The following is an 18,976-nucleotide window of genomic DNA, read 5'->3' on the forward strand; positions in this document are numbered from 1 at the left end:
GGGCAAAGGAGTGCAGCTCTGCAGCATTAGCTGCTCCACAGCTGGCTCTTACCTTGTGGTATAACTCTTCTCGATCCTTCCCTGTAGTGACTTGTTCTGGTAGCCATAACCCATGGAACACGCTGGCATGTTACCGACACTGCATGCTTATTGAAAGGAGCAGATGTTAAGAATACTTTGAAAGGTTAAGAATCCCAGCATGCCTGAAAAGGCAAAGGAAATACACTGCTTATCCTTTCAGTTAGCAAGATGAATGCTTGGTCCCCTCTGAAGCCACAGTTGTACCCCCAGCCTCATTACTAGTGCGTGTGTGTGCTGGAGAACCAAGACTGCAGCTGGGAGACGCTGGGGCAGGGAAGTGACATAGTGACAGAAGGAAACAAATTGTTGGGATCTTGAGGGAATCCTTCACAGAGTGACAAGGGTAGGATCAGACCCTCTGAGATCCTCCTCTGGATCTCAGCAGGAGATGTTAAACACAGATGGAAGGTGCAAGAAGAGATGTCTGCTCTTACAGCAGTATTTCCTCCTTCTTTGGGGAAAAGGAAGCAAATCACATAGAAATATTCCTCAGGCTGGACCTGGCGCACAAGCTGTGAGTCAAGATACACCACACAAAGTACACCTGTGCACCTAGCTGCTATCGGTACCAAAACACTCTGAGTGTAGCAAAGTACCGAGCACAAAAACTTGCCCTCAAGGAAAACAGAGCAAAGGTCTCTGAACAGGAACGAAGTGACAGACAAAGCCTTCTTTCTTGCCACGTTACCTCTGTACTTCAGCTTCCATCGCTGGACCCACCTCTGGCACGGCTCAGCAAGGACCAGGGACGAGCTGAAACGGAGCCCTGGGCAGCAGGAACCTGCAGGGAGGCCCCTGGTTGGGGCAATAAAGACCTGCTGGTGCACTTGGGCCCTGACACGCTGGTGATGGGTGAGCAAACATTTCCTTTACCGCCTTTCTGTGAGAGAGAGTCAAGCATCATCTCACTGAAGCACTGTGAGAAGCTAAAGTTTGTAAGAGTTCTAAAACTTTTTCAAGAATGAGGATGACGTACAAGTGCCAATTAGCATAAAACCCACTTATCTAAATACATGTTTTAATTAAAATCATTTAAAAAACCCTTCAAAATAATTTTTTCCTGAGGTCAATCAACACAACAGCTCTTCATCCTGACCCTACCGAGACTGGCACATTTTTCATGCTCTGTTTGCAGTCCCATTGACTTTAACATTACTACTGCTAGAAGAAATTACTATTAAGGCAATGAAGCACTGTTGCTTTGCAGTGCTGTGAAAGATCAGGTGCATCTTCCTCATTGCACATTGAATAATAAAGCAAGCTCTGTGCCATTAAGCAATCATCAGCAATATGGCAAAACCGATGCTCATTCCAGCCTCTAAGCCAACTCCTCTGTTGTACCAGTTTCCCCTCCCATGTTATTTTTCACCTGGGCTGATCCCCAGTGAGGATCACTGCACAGCTGTGCCACTGTCTGTGCTGAAATACTGAGAGGGGCAAGGTCAAGTGGAAAGGTTAAGGGCTGCTTAACCCTCACTGGATGCTGAGGGAAAGTTCCCTGTAGCTGTGCCCTGGGTTGCTGTATTTCACACGTTGGCCTCGCTCTCTCACGCGGCTGAAGTCCAAAATGTTCTGGTTTTAGCGAGGATAAAAAACCAAAAAAGCCCACCTTTAACCAGAGGTGTCCATTACAGACTTGATTTTGTAATGTCAATCTGTTAATTAAACTGGGTTGTTAAATTTTCTCAGGTAACATTCTGCAGGTTTCACTATGTTACTGTATATATTTACATGATGTTATAATGGGGCTTCTCAGGAGGTGTTACTGTGGCAGCAAATGCTAGCAGGGTAATAGGTCTTTACTGAAAAGAAAGAAAAAGAGCCTAACACAAAAATAATACTCTCTCCTTACAGAGTAAGCGTCGGTAATGAAATTAGGACTTCTAACACAAAGCTATAAAGAGTGACAAATCTCTCTTGCAATTCTTAATTTGTGTTAACCCCTTGACTCGAGCAGGTCTGGAGCTCCTGACATTAAGTGCTAATGCATTTAGCATTAAACATACACGCTAAATGCATTAGAATTATGCCATGCTAATGGAAGCATTCATGGCCTGTCAGATAGGTCGAGTATTTGCTTCACTTGGGTGTTTACTACGAGTGAGGCAGTGTTTCAGCATCAAAGCCTTGTCAGAAACTTTAATGATCTTTATTTGGAGAAAATGCATAGCACTATCCTGCATTTCATTGGTTTTTTTCTCCCATTCTTACCAGCCGAAGATTGGAGTTTGAAAGGTTACTCTAATTAACATCTTACCACTAGCTCATTGATATTTAATTTATGAAGAACAAAACTTTTGTTTTGTTACATATGTCTAAAGAGGAATCTTTTGGATTTAAAATATGAGGAGCTTACTGAATATGGAATACAACCTATCTTTAAGCATAGCAAGGGAAGAGAGTTGTGGGGTGAATCTGCTCCTTTTGGTACTTGAGTTCAGAGGTTTAAAAGAAAGAGGAACAGAAGCAGAAGAAATCAGTATCACAGAGTATTTGGTTGGTAAAATATTACTCCTATAATATATTATGAAGTGTACTGTCAAGCCAAAACATGGTATACTTTTTAATACCCATTGATATAAACGCTAAGTGTATTGCAGCATGCAGCACACTTCTATAAACCTTGTTTGTTATTCCAGTGAATAGATCTATATATCATCACATAGATCACTGTATCAAACAAACATCCCAAAATATTCAGGCTAAATAATTCCAGATCATATATAAACATACATATACATACACAAACACACACACCAGAGTAACATACGTTCAGAGCATTGCTCACAGACTGTACTGGAAATGACGCTTGACTGGCAAAGGGACGGGTTATCCATTATATGTGCCAAGACCTCACGGCCACTGGGGGTGGGGAGGTCACTACCAGGCTCTGACTAACAGCTGCAGGTCTCATCCTCTCTACTGTTGGTTTATTTATCAGCATCGCTATGCAAAAACATAATGCTTTAGAGAGTTTGTGTTTACTTTCTAACTCCATGCAATTAGTCACCTAAGTCATTAGGAATTAAGCACAAATTATCCTGGTAGCCACAGAACATGTTCAATATTTTCCTCTGGATTTCAGGTAACAAGGGCAATAGAGATTTCGTTCCAGAAAGGAGCTGACACCCAATTTAGAGCTGCCATACAGATGGATCAGGCAAATGTCTGTGGGAGTAAAATACACGGCACAGCAAACATTCTGCCCGTGACATATTACGAGGTTTGCCCAGGGCAGCAGAAGCTGAGAGCTGACAATGGATGGCATCTGGATTTTCAGAACAAACCCCCAAACGCTTCTTGTTATTCACAGCTGACAAAGCATCACTAAGACATGCTGCTTTTGATTTCTACCTGTCAGCCTACATTCCAGCCCCTGTGATGCATCCACCTGGAAAACTCAGAGAGACAATTTTATGATGGGAGAAATAAGACAGCAACTGAATCTTTGCAAATGAGAAAGCACATGGACTAGTCTGTGCTGTTTCCTCCCAACAGCTTTCCCCATAAGCCATCCAACGGCAATGCCTTGAGTAATGAACTCCTCACTTCCTTCTCTAAAAGGCTCTCTTCACGGTGAAATGCATGTCCAGATTCAAAGGCTCAAAAATTCAGCATTAAAAGACAGTGACAAACTTGAAGAGAAAAACACCGAGCTGGACTTGCACAGTACCACTCACAGCCTTTTCTTCCCCATCGTCCCTCACCCCAGAGTCCTGTGACACCCAAGGGAAGTCCACAGAGAGCAAAAAAATCTGCAGCCAGCAGGAGCAGCTAAAGGCAGGCAAGTGTTAACGGTATCTGGTGGGAGGACTCTACCCCACACCACACAAACCCTGAACTACAGAGGGGAGAGATGCTCTTTTCTTCAGAGTACCAGAAGGAAAAAGATGTCAGTCATATTCTTTAGCAGAAAAGTATCTGCGTGTGAAATCACCCTGTTTGTATGCTCTTTCCCTGGCCCCACTCTAAATATACCTTTTTAGACAGACCCTCACTGGGGCAGAGAGCATCTCGCGTACAGTGCTTGGCACAACGGGGCTCCATTCTTGGGGGGCTCTTAAGAACAACCATAAACATGATCAGTAATAATAATCCCCACTTAAGTTACTGGAAGTATTTTTAGGCTAATGCCCAGCTTAAAAGCATAATTCATTCCCAACAATGACTAGAGCCAGCAGAGCATCAGTAATAATCTCTCACATTACAGAAAGCATACTGAGACGTTAGAATAGCACGGTGACGATAACTCCTCCTCGTTACCAACTGCGAGCTGCAATCTGTGTGAGATATCTTTTTCAACATCAAAAGGCTCACAGTTCAGTGCAGGCAGGGGTAAAAGATGGAGACAGGTGCCTTACGCTACTGGATTTAAAACTAGGACGTTTACTGTAAGCAAAGAAAATCAGCCTTTGGAAACAGTTGGTTAAAATAAAAAAAAAAAAGAAAAATATCACCTGCTAGTTTCATACCACGGAAAAGAGTAACTGCAAACTCCATGAGTCAGCGTATCATCAAGGAATCTGAATATAAAAGCAGGAGCTCTGCAAAGAAGTGTGAATGCTTCAGTAATAATCCCCCTTCACACTCCCTCATCACTATTTTCCCTTTCATTACCAGACATAGTGTTTCCCATTAGCCTATTGCTTCTATACCTGCTTTAGTTTCCTCCAGAAATTTCCACTGCCTGCCTATCGAGCAGCTCCTCTATTACCCAGTTTCACGGCCTTAGCTTCATTTCTGCAAATCAACGGCATTAGTAAATACTGGCTGTGCAGGAAAAGGAGGCTCCATGGTTAAAGACCCCACTACAACTCACTCCAGATAGGCGTGCCATAACCACAACATGCAACACTCCTGCTTCCCCGCCTGGAGCACCTCCCCAGGCACCACCCAACACCTCTGCTCTGGTGCTTACCTCAAAATGAATTTGCATGGTAAGTGCAACCCAACGGTTCACTCGTGCTGGAGAAACATGAAACACTAATCGAAACAATGCAGCAGGAGAAGACTGTTTTCTCCCAGTCAGAGGTCCTTTCTACCTGCTCCCTTTTGAAATTCTATTTCTAAATAATTCATATTTTTCACGACAGACTCTTCACCCAGCCAGAAAAGCCAGAAATTTATAGACTAATGGCTAAATTCAACCTCAAGTAAGTGGGTTTCGGTAATGGTGTGGCACGGTGAGATAAATTACATCTGGTGATGAGGTCCAAGGAGTGGGACGTGCTAACAGAGCACGAGGTAACCACGGGAAACACCCTGCACCCAATGTAGCCCACGGCTATGAAAAAAGAGTAGAACAAGATGAAACAAATTGCCCTCCCTGTTTGTAATGCCTAGAAACTTACACTGCACTATTCCACCACATACATTAGCAGTTTCTAATTTTTTTAAAATGAGCTTCATCTCCATTAATTCTTCTTCTTCCTCATTGACCCTGGGACCCAAAAGGAGGATAGAAGTAGGGGGCCATTAGAAACTGCAGAGCTCTGCAGGGTGCTGTGAGGGAAAGGGACCAGGAAGGATAATGGGATGCAGGTCTGGTCACCAGCCTGGCAAATGAGGTGGCAACTCCAGCAGCACTCAGACACAAAGCTGAAAATGCCCTGCAGCACTGCGAAATTCTGCAGACACTATGGAGAAGCAGCGGGAGGGAATGCAGCTATAGCAGTATGCTCTGCTGCTTTGCCAGGGGTAGGAGGGAGCCTATGCCCTACCTTGAAAAACTCCAGTCCCATCAGTGAGGCAAATCTCAGCAATCAAGAATACCTGATTTATAACAATTCTAGGCAAGAAATATTGATGCCAGGAAGAAATTAGAAAAAAAATGCAAACAAAAACTCTGCCCTGCATAAGAGGGCATCGTGGTTGTTTGTGGCAGGTCACCCATGCTATAGAATAATTGGAAAACTCTTGTTAATTGATTTGTATCTTTTACATAGGTCAACATCAGTCATTTTCATATTGGCATCAAACTACTGAATCTGGGACTTCTGTTAATGGCATCTTCTTGGATATGACACATAAATGAGTACTGTCCTGTCTGCAAAAGCAGCAAGAATAGACAACACAGTCAGCACTGTCACAGAATCAAGCATCTTTTAAGAGTAATGAATAGCTTTTGAAAACTGTCATGTAAGCGAGTAACTGATTAAACTTCATGACGAAAAGGGACTCGGGCTGCTTTGGCTAATCACTGTTCACTCTCTCTGTCCAAACCCCAGTCCTTCGTTGGGCCAAGGAAGATATATCTGAACCTATACCTGAAATTAAAGTGATCTAATGCCTACCAGTAATTGCTTCCTCTCACTTTCAGCAAGAAGCTATAGATTAACTTGTTAATTCAAGATGTAGCACATTGAACAGTCTTCTCTCTGCAAGGCTGGTTTCAGAAAGCTCAGAAATAAACCAGGACAACATTTGTTATTAAATCTTTAAGACTTTCTAAAGTAAACAAGAATCTGTGCAGGTGCTCCACGACTTTCTGTTTTAACTTCCTAAAAGCTGTAAACTAAATTTGATGAGGTCAATTCAACAATGCATACATTCTCAGCTAGTTTTTTCTCAAAGAACAGAGAGATACGCATCAGGAAGGGAAAATCTACAAAACCATGTGGATTCACAGACACACAATAAAAAGCAAACGCAAAGAGATAACAGACTTAGATGCTATCGGAACTTAATCCTGGATTCTATGTGTCTGCATTCCTCCCTCAGTACATTACAGACCACTATTACGATTTTATATCTTCTAGAACTAAGAAACGGAATAGGAAGAAGGTTATTCAGATCCCTGCACTTGGAGGTTCCTGCAGAGGTGTCTCATAAAATAAGGAGCATCCCTATGCTAAAAAGTTATTTGTTAGCTGAAGAAGAAACATAATTATAGACCATCATTTCCATAGGCAAAAGCTTGAGTCCATACCACTGTAATCAGTTGTGCCACCATACAGAAACCAGCTCCCACAGCAGAGCAGACACTCTTAACTGTTGAAGGTAGTTGTCAGGGTAGAGCTGAGAATTCTCTAGGCAGAAATTTAGCTCCTTTCTGTCCTTTGTGTTGGAAAAAGTAAGTAGGAAAAAACATCCTGGACTTTTTCCATGCATAATCAAAAAAAATAAGAAGAGTACTGGCATTTTCTGGCTTTGCGTCTAAACTTGCAAGCGTCCTATATACCAGATAGGACTGAAATCAACATTTAAAAAAGAAAATTAAAAAGATTAAATGTAGGGCTCTCATTGGGTTATTAGCTGTCTGCTGTTTGTGAAGGAAAAAGGGTTATCTGACTGCTGGTACCACTGTAAAATTAATCCAGACATAAGGCAGTCAGGCTTTGGTTGCTCAGTTAAGAGCCTATTTTGCATTTAAAGAATACTCACTGTTTGCTTTACAAATTTGTCCTTTCTCAGAGCATAGAACATTTTTAAGGCATAAACCAGGGTGCATAAGGGTGGTATGCAAAGGCTTGGTCTTTTCTCATAACAGATTTAAACGAACAAAACCATCTTCTTTTTCTCCTCCCACCTTCAGGTTTCAAGCAAAAACACATCAAAGAACATCACTCCAAGCCCTCCCCTTCTCCTTCTCATCACATCTTCTTCTGCCCTTAAATACAAGGTCCAGAAGTCCCTGCTAAATCTTGTTTCCGTGATTATCTTCTTAGTTTCATGTTTATCATTTATGATCATCATGATGTAGTAGAGTAACAAGTGCAGCTTCAGCCAGTGTCAAAGCTCCACCATGCTTGCACTGAGAAAGCATGAGTTTTGACTTTAATCTAAATCACAGAATCACAGAATCAGCGAGGTTGGAAGAGACCTCTGGGATCATCGGGTCCAACCATTGCCCTGACACCACCATGTCAACCAGACCATGGCACTAAGTGCCATGTCCAGTCTTTTCTTAAACACCTCCAGAGATGGTGACTCCACCACCTCCCTGGGCAGCCCCTTCCAATGGCTAATGACCCTTTCTAACCAAGGGTTCCTGCACCCTTCAGTGTCTCTCTAAGCCAGCATTCGTCCTCCTCTCCCACTCGTGCAGTCCTGGCGCTACCTTTGCTGTTTCACAAGGGTGGGAGTCTGAGCAAGTGAAGCATAAACTGCTACAGCCAGAATCAACCAGCACACAACATCCACTTTTCTGGGCTTGCCTTGGGTCTCCACAGCTTTAGGGTTCATGGCTGTATCCAGCAGTCACCACCACAGGCCACATCTGCATGATTTCAGGAAGCACCAGCATTACCTCTGAAGCTTTTGAGACTACCTCTAACATCTCAGGCTTTAGCAAGGTGATCAGCAAATTTTGGAATTCTTCTGTTCAGAATTTGGAAAGCAAAACCTGATGGAATCCAAGTCAGATGCTGCCAACATAATTGTCCCAGTGGAGACATTAAGAACGTTGCCTCTATTTCCTTTCGGTTAAGAAGAAGAATCAAGCATAACTGTCCATTACATCTTGTACACTCTGAGCTGGATGGTTTAGCACTATACCAATTTTTGGCTGTTTATTTTTTTTCCCACAAAGATTCAAATGCTTATTTAGAGCAAAACTAAATCAAAGTTAACAGAAAGATGGTGTTTAGGTAAAGGCAGTGGTAGTTAAACAGTGTTTAATTAACCTGCTGAACTGGAACCCGTGGGATGCTGGGAGCAGAGCAAGGTACTTAGAAAAGCTCAGTGAGATATTTAGTATCAACTTCATATACAAACACATGCGCTAGAACAGCATTACAATAGCAACTGATTAGTATTTATATTTTAGGGGCAGAAGACAAACATGAGCTGGAAGCAATCTCATCTCTGTAGTTTTAAACTGTTAAATGCATCATCAAGGATTTCTGCCCTTCTCTCCAGCATCAGCCAGCGATGGAGACCAAACGGATCATTGATCTGTTTCAACATTGAAAACTGGCCCAGGATACGAAGACTGCCCTTTTGCTGAGGGAAACATCTCAACACCTCCTCTGCGCAAGAAGTAAGCGAATTTCAAGCCCTGCTTGGTAACCACATACACTGAGACAAAACTTAATTTTCCACCCCCCTTTTTCATATATCTTGATTTTCTCCCCCTTTTGTCTCTGGAAATTTCTGAATTCATCTCTTCAGCTTTATGAATCAGACCTTAGAGGGCGAGAAGATGAAACCTTGATGATCTAAATTAACCACTTTGATATTGCAGCTGCTGCTAGAAAGTAGAGCAGACCTTATCTCTAGAGTTGCCCGTCATTTTGTGATATTTGCCTAGAACTAAAAAAAAAGACTGCTAATAACGGTAGAATCCAATTAAAAATTCATTTATAAATTCATTGCAAACAGGGAGATGACAGGGAAATGGTTAAGCAGATCAGAGTTGGCCGCACAAACTGGAACATTCTTACAATTTCTCCATGAATATATAAAAATGAACATTTTCTCTGCACCTTCTCCTTAAATATGTCCTGGGGGTTTCTAATCGATTGATAAGCCAGTACCAGCTTTCTTCCCAAATAGGCAAGATCACTTACCTCCAAATTTAGGAAGTATAAATTCATTATCTACACCATTTAAGAATATACTTCTCTTTCCCTGCTTTTACACCTTACTCCTCCTGTCCTCAGCTCTTGCTCTTTCACAGGGTAACAGCAATCTGACACCCAAAAACCCTGTTCTAAACCCTTTCCTTTGTCTTGTGCAACCCCTCCTCCCCGCCGTGGTTCAGCATTCTGCACTTGGAGCAGAATTCTCCCCTAGCTACAAATCCTAACATGCCCTGATCTTTCAGTTTCTGAATCTGATCCCAACTGGAAACAAAAGCAATTTTACAAAGAATAGGAAAGCCTGAGGTTTGGTATGGAAAAGCTGCAATGGGCAAGGGGAAGATGTGAACTTTCCGTGATGCAAATAATGTTCTGCATTAAATGCGTAACCAAAAATAAAGGTCCCTGAGGTATATTTGCTAGTTCAGACAAGAAGAAACATCTTTAGCATATAAACACACAGTGTAGACTGAAATATTTCTCTGTGTGAAAATAACCAAGGATATAATTAGCATGTTCTTAGGCTCAAATGTATTTTTTTAATAGTTCAACTTTCTGCTGTTTGCATTGAAAACATTGGCATACTGGGGTATTGGCACAAAGGTAGCACTGTGTACATTCAACCATAAAATGTAACTGGGAGAAATGTTAAACCTTTTAAATGCCTTAAACATACAAACGTAAGAAAGTTATGGTAAAAGCTGAAAATCAGGGCCAGTTCTCCTCCCATAATGCAGATGTCCAGAACTAGCGTGAGAGTTCGGTAATAGTGGGCTGAGATTCCAAAGAGCACAATGGATACTCAGCCTAAGCTCATATCATTAGCCCTTTGCTAGATCTCCTGGACCTTTAAAATAAAAATCAACAATTTAATTTAATTAAATTTTAATATAGATAATACATTGACTGATGAAGAGGAGAGGCAGGTTGAATAAATAAATATGTTTTAGTGTTTATGTTACTAAAAGGCCAATGTCACCAGATGTGATGACTACAGCTGAATCATGCAAAGCTACACGACTTGCTGGACTGAAGCACCAAAGCGAACAAGGTGGCTGTACTGTCGTGACTGCTTTGTTTGATTCTGTAGGCAACTCAATTCCACACGCAAGTCTTGGAGAAAGCTAATTCCCAGCCATATGACTTCTAGCACCTCTCAACTAAAAGACAGTCAAGACCTTTGGAGTCTCAGCCTGTAACTGCATTTCTCAGGGCTGGAGAATCAATGTAGCCTGTTACCTACAGACCTGGGACACCTCCCAAAGCAATGAGCCCACCCTGCTGTGTTTCCTCAGAGGCAATCTGTTTGTATGAGATCTGAGAGGACTTAACAGCCTGGCAGATTTGGTTGAAATTAGTTGAGGGCTTCAAAAGTTTTCAAAGACAGACCAACAGACCACGCATACAGATAGAGAGATCCAACATGCCTCATTTTCTTAAAACACTAGACTAAAAACTAAAGTGTCTAGCCTTTCTGATCGCAGTCACCCCTAGATCAGTCAGATCTAGGAAGCAGAACCCAGAAAAACAGTCTACAAAAAGAGCCAAACCAACAGCTTTTGTCACAGTCAACTCATTCAGAGTCTAACCCAGGCAGATGGAGCCGATCATTTAAATTTCAACACTTTTGAGCGTTTAATTCTTCAAATAATGAAGAAGGGTGAGAATCATGGTTCTGTGCCATGATTCAGTCTGGTGCAAGAATAGCCTGTCAGTCCAAAAGGACAAACACCCAGAACAGTTTCAAGCAGTCCCACGCTCACCTCCATCAAGGCAAAACCAGCAGGAGGAGAGCAGTGGGTCCCCAGCACAACAAACACTCATATTTTGACTCCTGTGAGCAGCTGAGCAGTAACTGACCTGGGCAAAGGTTATCTGGGGATATGAGATTTTGCTGATTGACTCAGGGATCTTATAGGGAACTATACGCACATGCTGACCTTCAATTTTGCAGAAACCTTTTACAATTTATGTGTTGGTTTTCTTAAACAAGGTCACTGACTGTACACATAAGGCTGCATTACTATCCTATGTATTTATATTAGATATGTACAATGTTCAGCCTGGCAGTGCAGATTGTACATTCTGCATTACAGTAAGAAAGAGGCTTTTATCTTAAATGTGTTACTTTTATGAAAAATCAGTGTTGTCAAAGATAACATATAGATCACAAAGGACATAAATATTATTAATGCTATTTTTTAAAGAAAACTAGAGTGTGGGCAGTCATATCTAATGAAGATGGTTGTTGCTAGGTAAATATAGGTAAATGTAGAGGAGATTTCTATAATTTTTGCCATAAGAGAGACAGCTATTACAGAACTGATGGAATTTCTTACACCATTTCCAGCCGCCTGGTGCTGGCCGCTGCCAGGGAGAAGATTCTGGGTGAGAATGAACACTGAGCTGAGCACGTACTGACAGTTCTGTACTCCAGCCCTCCGACTGCAGAGTTAAAAAAAAATATTCTCCTGAAACCACTTGGTTTTCTTTGATGCATATTCCCCACTCAAAATACCTGTCTTATCGTCTGTCTCACACCAAAGGATATGCTGCCATTTCCTCATTAAAATAAAGTACAATTATGAAGAAGCAAATTCAGTTAATATATATTCAGCCCATTTGTTCAACAAGGCCCTTAGATTCTGATATTACATGCATTTAATTCAGCTGTGGGTCAGATGCATGGGACTCAGATGTGTATCTTTATTTTAATTCAGATGTAGCGAGCATCCTTTGCTGAAAGCAACTCCTTTTGCAACATGTCAGCAGGAGACAATGTATTCAGCTCCATAATTATGTACTTCGGTCCAATCACATAGCATTATATACAAAATCACCACACTGCTGAAAAAAAAAGCCTGAAACGCTAATTAGTTCACAAATTAACACTGATTTGATTTAATGTTGAATAAGGGTTTGCAGCTTATACTTATGAGAGAACTTCACTTTCAGGCATGCTCAGACCCTCATGTTTTAAATAATACTGTGCAGCGTGTACCAGGTGCACAGTGGGTTCATTAACTGTGTATAAAGAGGTACGACTTACTCAAAATAAAATCAAGCACAGAGACTCCAGCACAATGTCATCCAGCAATACAATACCCTCTGGGACTGAGCTACCACGTAAAAGCAGAGCGTAACAATCACTTGTCTTTGTGCTGCATCATGTTGGCGAGAAGTGAGCAGATCGTATTTCCAGTATGGTGCCCTTCCCTGTCACTGATGTCAGTCCTGACAGGTGAAAATCAAAATAATAATGGATATGCTAATAACATTTTGCACTCCTAAGGCATCTTCATGGAAATAACTCAGCTTTCAAAGAGCACCGATTATTTCAGTCCCAAGCCACTGCCATGTAGGCAGGGAAATAAAGCCCTCCCCATTCTGTCCTAATTCTGTTCATTCAAGGGGTGTTTTGACATTGACTGAAACACAGTGATGGTTTCACCCAGGGAAAATGAAGCAGAGGGGTGTTCAAAGGAGAATCTTTAAAGCGAGCTGTTCGAGCTGGGACAGAGAATATGAACATTAATACTGGCTGCTCCAGCATCTGAACAGAGGCAATGCTGATGATTTCAGCTCCTGCTGCTGGAATTCTGAATCCAGCCACGCACACAGGTCACCTCAATCCAGAACGGGGCTGGGAGAAGAGTTAATGGGGCTGGCAGCTGCTAGTACCAAATGCAAGAGCATCCCTTTGGATCCAGCACACACAAGCACTGAAACAGAAGTCAAGCAGGCTGTGCGCCGTTCATGAAGTGGGTGACCACTGTCTAACGAGAAGAACGCACTCTGACCCAGGAAGGGGCAAGACATCAGAAGTGCCACTTGCCGTCAATGGGGAAGCAAGGTCCCTCCATGTGCTAGTTACTGCAATTGCTCTGGCTACTTCCCAGGAAAACTTTGCAGAAGAACAATCCTGCTTGCAAGGATATGTAATTAAATGATTTGGCTTACACCTGAAAATATATCTAAACACAAATATTGTGGGTTTAAATCCTACTTGAAAACATGCTTCCTTATTTCTTTATGCTAACTTGACACTTATTAAGAAAACATGGACTGGGTATAAAACTATATTCAGTACAACAGAGCCAATGTTAAAATCAGGACAAAAGAATCCAGAGATAAATTTATATTTGCTGGGATGAAAATCTAGATGCAAAATAAGTCTTATATTTTTGCTATTCACAGCTGAGGATTAATTTTATTAAATAATTTCACAGTTTTCTGGTTCACTGAGTGCATATTTTCTGATAACTCCCCAAGAAGAAAAGTATTTTGTATCTAGCAGCTTACACCAATACATTGCTTCATTCGAGCAGCACTTGACCTGCGATACACTTATTCTGTTATAGTTCATTTTTTTCACCCTGTTTGTCTCGATCTCTTCTGCATTTGCTTGACCTAGTAAACTATTCAGTTCACATATACCATGCTGCACATCATGTAACTGTTGAGTGTCACAAATGAATACCTACAAGAGACCACCCCCAAAAATACATAAAAGAGGGGAAGTCATTATTAAAAAGGTTAATCTTCTCAACTGCTGCTATCAGTTTGAACAGATAAACTCAGGGCCTCTTTGTTTCTTTTATGCAAAATGTCAGCTTCTGCAGACTGTTGCCCTCTATGCCCCACACTAAACATGTTACAACTGCATTATCATAAAGCATTATGTAAAATAAAGTGAGATTAACTTTCAATTATTTGGGTCAAAATTTATTCCAAATTGAAACTCATTCCCCTGCAGTGAATCAGGTCAAAGAATAAAAGCTCTCAAAGCAGGATTTAAGACCTTGCGCTAACCCACAGACAGTGTCTTCACAATTTGTGACCAGCACCCATGGCTTACAGACGGCTCAGCCCATATGAGGCTGGCTGTCACCTCAATGCACGCATAACCTCTTACCCCGAGATAATTTTATATACCCCTCCCATTTTCAACAAAGAGCAGCTCCCTATCGATGGCAGGAACTAGAAGGCATCTGATTTTTTTCATTCGCTACTTACTAAATATAATTGCTAATGCAGTAGTAGCTGTTGCATTAATAAAGCAAATCAACCGATTAGAGAAACCTCTTCCCTCTCTTCTCTCCTAACCTTCCTGCAATGAGTCATTCCTTTAAGAGTGATCTACAGTTGTGTTTTCTGCCAACAGACTCGGGACTTCAAGAGCTGTTATTTACTGGGTGGTCACTGGAGATTTCGAAGTGAAGTAACCTTGGCTCTGATTCTATATATGCAGCACATGGCTAGATTTACACCCAACAAAACAATATACTTACCAACCACGGAGAATGATTTTCCATATAGAATAACAAATTTGACATCAAAATATACGTACATCTGGCACAGAGCAAATATGCACGATCCCAGTCACTTTAACTGGTGTGAATCACCATCCCAGCACCAAGCTCTCCTCGAGCTAAAGGAGTAAGCTGGCAGCAGCATACGCCAGAATTATCTATCGAAGCAGCTATGAGAAGGGGAACATGCTGTATTCTCTGAGCTGCATTGTCAGTCCAGCTTAGGACCAAATTCTGCTCGGCAGCTCTCGGTAAAGGCAGTGGGAGCTGTACAAAGGCAGCTCACAGATTAGTTCATCCCCTGGAAACTACCTCCCTTTGCCTCCTCTGCAGAGAAAAGAACTGCAACTCAGCACATAGCTAATAATAAAGGTGGGGTGGGGGAAAGGTTGCATTTTTTTCTGGCAGATGTTTAATTAAACCCAGATCTCCTCAGACAAGTGCCACAGCTTTTTTGGAGTGCCAGTTACCACAAACTGGGAAGTGAGAAGAGGAAACAGACATTTTAGTGTGCTTGGCCTTTCAATCCTGCAGTAGAGAAAAGCCCTGACACACACTGTCCTCTGGTTTGAATTTAACTTGTGATCCTGGAATAAGGGCAACACCTTAGCAATGCCGTTCGAATTACTGGTGGACAGTAATCTGTACTAGTGCACTCTGCTTACGAGGAAGAGCAGCAGCGCATCTCTGTGCTAGCAGGAAGAGAGACCAGCCTTTAATTCCTGCAGAAGGGGCTCTTCGCAAGGCAGAAAGAGGTCAACTGTGGGACAGAGCACAAAGGAGCTTGTACTCACACAGCTGTAACTCTCAGGGGCACCAGGTGCCTTAACCTTCACAGGTGCATTTCCCAGTTAGTCAGAAGTTACATGGTAAACATAATTTTAAAGCAGTAAGACTCAAAGGAGTCCAGTATTTGTGTAAAGAGCTTGGTTCTGTCAGCGTGGCTGCATCACCCTTCTGTCCTCCACATGGCATTCCACATGCAAAGCCCCAAGAAACACTTCTTCAACTGAAGAATTAATAAGATTTCTGGCATTTTAAAATGTCAGTTTTTACACAAGCTCTCTGCCTGTGGAAAAACGGGAGAGTCACAATCCATAGTTGTCCAGCAGGAGTGTCTCTTTTTAATGAAAATGTTGAGGATTCATTTAGAGGACCCTCTGGAACGGACATCTCTTGCTCTGCTGTCTGGGGGTTGCCCCCAGAGCTCCTCTCCAGCAACAGGAGGGATGTCAGCTGAGACAGATGATAAGATTAAATGCTATCCTCCTCCCAGGGTAGGCATCAGCACCCCCACCTCTCTGGGGAGACTCAGCAATGAGAGTGCAAGGATCTCCAGGGCTAAGGAAACAAGGAGGTCAGTGACTTCTCCCTGACAAATATCTGCCTTGGAGACAGCACTACATGTATCCACTGCTGCCCCTTGTTCCAGCTGGGCAGGGCAGGTGCTGAGAGGATCGGGGAGCTCCTGAAGCAAATGTGTTTTACTGCTTACCCAAATGTTGTGGGAATGGTAAAGAGAAAAGGGAAGGGTAAATTTTGTCTGGCTTTAAAGTCTCAACTTGAAATTCATGTACCAAAATTCTAGATAAGATGCAAGGGGGTCAGATGTACAGCTCCTCTTAACCCCAACCAAATTCATGCTTCTAAAACCCAAAATATTTTAGAAAATGTCAGTCATATTTTTAAAAAATATTATCTGATAATTGCAGATGCTTACTGTTAGTTTTCTCGTAGAATCCTTCTTAAAGTCATACCATCAGCAAAGCCCTCAAAGCAGCCTGTCAGATTATGCCTCACTCCTGCAGAGAGGCACGTTATCAAAACAATCTAACCTTTTAATTCCTCCTGTTTTCATTTTGCAAAACCCCAGCAAAGACGAAAACCAGACAAACAGCAAGAAACAGCAAGTGTTGTCCAAGTTCACGGCAAATATGGGCACAGATTAATGAATGAAAAACTGTCTATAACAGAGTCAGGACATTTATAAGTAAATATGTATTCAAAGTCAGCTCAGACTCTCGGCTAAGCCTACAGCCACAGGGGGTCCCTACCTGAGGAGGGATATGCTGATCCTGATTGCTCGTGTGACCTTTCCTGCCTGTGCTCCAGTGCCACATGGGGAGCAGAACAAGCTGCTTTTGCGCTGTGTGAAAGCTGCAGGGTTAACCCTGGAGGCAATCAACACATTTCATCCTTGGCATGACTGCGACGGAGTATTTCACATGCTACCACTGGTTATTAGGAAACCCTCTCCAGTTCCTCATTTACATATGCACAAATTAATGATCCTTATAATTTTCATTCTGATAAATGGGCAAGCTCTTGTAATACATGAGAATTTAAATGTTCACCCTCATTTTAGGCTTAAATCCTATCCAAATGGGCACAGTGAAGCAGTTTGGCTGCATGTGTAAAAGAAACCACAGCCTTCATCCCCAGGCTCTCAGAGAAGCCAGGGCAAGGGGTGGAAATTAAATGGCGTCCCTTTGAGTCCCAGAGAAACTTTTAGCCAAAACTGCATTTACCAATTAAGTTAACTGCTCTCAATATAAATACTCAATAGGAAAAGGAAATTTGATCAGTGGTTCCTGCGGTCACCTGGGAATGTAACACCCACACTCCATAGAATTCCTGCGTGGGATTTGGCAAATCACTCAGGTTGCATTCTTACACTATAAACAAGTTGCTTGTTTGTCTTTAACAGGAACAAAATTTCTATAGAAATAGAACTAGATGAAGTCTGCCCTAAGGACAACTTTGCTTAGCTGAGCCATGATAAATCTGCAGCACTTTGTCTCCGTTGGGATTTTACATCACGAAAGTTGTGTCTGTCTTTGTGTGGTGAAAACGATTATTTTCTTCTCCGTTGGCAGGCAGCATAAAAACTAAGTGTCTGTGTCTCATTTAATAAAACTAATATTTGTACTCTGTTCCTGTACACATATATAAGAAGAGGTTGTGCCAGGCTTCTACAATAGCCGTGACATTAGAGTTAGCTTCTTCCTGTTCATCATCATTTGAGCTTTTTCAATATCCTCAGCAGCATCTGCCTATCTATCTGACAGCCAGCTACAGCATCTAGGGAACAAGAGAATATACAAAAAGCCCCAAAAGAGGCTGTCCAGCGACAAGCCAAGGCAACAATATTTTATAGAAAACACAAAACATTTCTGGGTTTGAATTTAGGAATACGCTTGTCCCCATTTACAGCCCAAGACTGCAGCAATGATTGCTAATAGACCTCCGTGAAGAGTAAAAAATTACGTTGATTAGTTTCCAGCAGTGCCATTTGCCTTTGCAAAAAAGCCTGAAGTAAAATGAGTGTGAGAGCTTGTCCATGCTGTGTGAAGGGAAGAATTCAAATTCCACAGCACGCTGGGGAACCAGATACAAAACCAGTACCTGTGACAAGGGCACCCTGCTGAGTACATGTGCACTGGGCAGCCTGTTTCCTCTGTGCAAACTCTCACCTATATTTATTGTCCGTTTTAACCTGGGAGGGTTTTTAATGCTGTTCACCTCTTTTTAAATGATGGCAGCAAAATCTGCTGGTCAAATGGTCGAATGCTTAATGCAAAACCGCTTCTTGCTAACAGTGAAATGCTAAATGCAAATAAACCTACTGTTCATGCAATCCTGCCTGAAAGAGACAGATTGGTATTAATTTTTTTATACGATACAGGGGCAATTGATAAAAGAGATCTCTTCTGTTTGCCCCAGACATATTTTCACCTCAGTCACATGTTTACTGACCGCTCACTGGCAGATCTTGCACAGAAACTCTGCCAGACTGACGTCAGGGAAAAGGATGCTGAACATTTCCCGAAGAGAATGCTCTCCTCTAAAGCTTCAGCAAGAAGAAAAGAAGTTGGCCACATGGTTTGGGAGCTGAAGGGTACTTGCAGGATACAGAGACATGATAATCTCATGTGGCTCTGGAAGTACAACTTCAGACTTTCCTTCAGAAGTCTTAAATTATCAGTTTTCTCACCTCAACACTTTTGAAGAATCTGCTCTTTGATCTGTGTGTGACGAAAATCTCACCCTAATAGAACAGCT

Source organism: Nyctibius grandis, chromosome 8 (assembly GCF_013368605.1).
Source record: "Nyctibius grandis isolate bNycGra1 chromosome 8, bNycGra1.pri, whole genome shotgun sequence".
NCBI classification, from domain to species: domain Eukaryota; kingdom Metazoa; phylum Chordata; class Aves; order Nyctibiiformes; family Nyctibiidae; genus Nyctibius; species Nyctibius grandis.